Below are 2,715 nucleotides of genomic sequence, written 5' to 3'. Positions count from 1 at the left end.
CACCCTATTGGTCTCGACATGGTTTTCACAACCCAAAAATTTCACAAATACCAAAAATACTACCTGAAATTTTTTTTTCTAAAAATAACCCCTATTTGGTGAGTGCCATGCTAGGAAGACACCTTGTAGTTGCACAAGTATAACCTATTTAATTTCTTGGAGCATATGCATTTTGATTTCCACTTAAGATTTGGGTCTTCTTGATTTTATGTATTGCTATTAAAACCAACCATCTTTATTTATCTAATAAAATCATCATGTGTTGCCAACCCTTGGCTTGGATCCGTGGAAACCCTAGATCCTATGTGGACCACCCCTAAGGGTGTATACATGCTTGGCACACATGCATATACACTAAGGAGCCAAGGTTTATGATTGAAATAGAATAAGAAATTGGAAAAGACTTAGGATTAAGAGAGGAAAAGAAAAAGGGCATTTGGTCCAAGCTGTAGCCGTGGCCCAGCGTGTGCAGCAGCCACGACCCACCTCAACCAACCGGGCCACTCTCCTCCCTACTCCCGCACAGGCCTAGCTCGCACTAGCTAGGCCGCTCGCCACCTCCCCCACCACGCGGCCCACTAGGCCCGCAGCCGAGCGCCCCTGCCCCAACCCTAGGGTGCGGTTGCCTTAATGAGCGCACACGCTGCACCTCCTTCCCCTCACCTTGATGTCCGTACCATTGCCCCTAGGATAGCCGCCGCGTGTCCCGACTGTCACATCGAAGGGTGCGGATGCCGAGATTACCACAGCAACCCTAGGCTGGTGCACCAACAAATAGGAGCCACCACCCTTCTCCTATGCCCTTCCCCATTGGCTGCCACTTGGGCGCACGCACACGAGCCATCGCCTAGAGAAGAAGCAAAGATGGACTGGAAGTAGCAGGTAGGAAGAGAAGGGTTTAGGGTTTAGGGGAGGACGACGCCACCGGAGCTGCTTGGGTCCGCCAGAGACGGAGAGGACATGGGTCTTTCTTCTTCCTCGCTGTGGGCTTCATAGCATGACACCGACCTGCAACCGCACCGCCAGCCTACATCCTTGCCACCACCAGTGAGCCCAACTTCCTCTTCCCTGCTCACCTTCGTACCATGCGCCATGGCTATCGACCACCACCGCTCGCGAAGCCTATGCGTTTTTCGTGGAACCTCCGCGCCCTTCACTAGAGAAAAGCACAAACCCATGCCTTTAGCATTCACTGAACACACAGCATAGCTCATGCCCACGCTGGTGCGTGAGCTAAGGCTTGGCCTTGTCGAGCCACAAGGGCTTGGGAATGCCTGTGCCCATCCCCAATCGCCAAGACCACCTATGGCACCACTTCATTCCGGCTAGCCTGTGTCATTAGAGATTCCCTAGCACTGCCGCAAGCTTTGCTCATCGTAGGATGTGCCGAGCACCAGCTAAAGGGGGAGTTGACCATGGAACCTCCTCGCCTTCTCATGGAACCTCTGCGCTTTTCACAGAACCTCTGCGCTCCATGTCGTCATGGAACCCCCGTGCCTTCCCTCGGAACCTCCATGCTTCCATGGCAGAGCCTAGAGCCTCCATGCTCCCGTATCACCACTAGAGCCTCCGCGCTCCCATGCAAACCCTACAGCCTCCGTTATTCTCGTAACACCGTCGGAGCCTCTGCGCTGCCAAGCACCATATATGGCCCGTTGCACCCAAGCCCACAACACCTACCGTCGACTTGGCCCCACCAATCTTTGCCAGTCATCACCTGACCAATCAGTGCAGACCACAAGTCAGCCCAGGAATTTCTCTCTCTTCCATCTTTTTCAAATGATGTTTTAAACTTTTGAAGTCCATAGAAAATTTGTACGATTTCAAAAAATATGAAACCAGTGTCCAAAACTTGTTTTTCCAAATTTGAGCTCTACGTCTTAGGCTTGTGTATGAGTGCATTTGGATCTTTTAGATTTCTGTTGATATCTATAGAAGTCGCTTATCATGACTTTATGTCTGGTTTGGCAAACCGAGAGGAGCCGTCGAGTGAGGAGTACAACCCCAACTATACAATGAGGAGCTCAAGGATGACCTGCCAGATGCCACGTCCCACCCATCCTCATAGAATCCTATTAGTCATGCTTACAATCTAGATGCTAGCATTTTACTTTTATGCAATGAATTTGTGATAGGTTGCATGGTAGAAATTCTTGTGAGCCTTTACCTAGTCGCAACCTATTCCCCTGCTTACCCGCTGCTAGGATAAATGCTTGCTGTTATTCTACTACACATTATATCTGTGATGTGATGCTTGGTGGATGATTGTTGGAACCAGATAAGGCATGGGGTGCCATTGAACCTGATAATGGAATTGGGGATATCTTGGCGTGTGTGTTGGTTGAGTGGTGAGGGTTGAGTTGACCGATCAGGATTCTATGATGAGTCTTGAGGAAAGTCATGCTGGGGGAGTGCTACCAGGGCATTTCCCACAAGAGGTGCTTGTGGTGGGTACGAGTTTCACGGAGAGATCCTTGGGTAGAGTGTCTTTGTGGGATGAAGCCCCAGATGGAGGTGATGTTTGGCATGGGGCACCAGATGTCTCATCAAGTGGGGCATCGGTTGGCCCTATGAGAAGATGTCATGTTTGGTCATCCTAAGGATTGATATGTTATGTGGACTAGGTCATAGGAAGCCTTACGCTCCACTCACCCTAACCATGGAAATGGGGCAGATGTATGACCTACTAAGGAGGTGCCACTACTACTAGGTTGT

The sequence above is a fragment of the Sorghum bicolor genome, chromosome 2 (assembly GCF_000003195.3).
Source record: "Sorghum bicolor cultivar BTx623 chromosome 2, Sorghum_bicolor_NCBIv3, whole genome shotgun sequence".
Lineage (NCBI taxonomy): Eukaryota > Viridiplantae > Streptophyta > Magnoliopsida > Poales > Poaceae > Sorghum > Sorghum bicolor.
The sequence above is the reverse complement of the archived record's forward strand: the minus strand, read 5'-3'. Positions refer to the sequence as shown.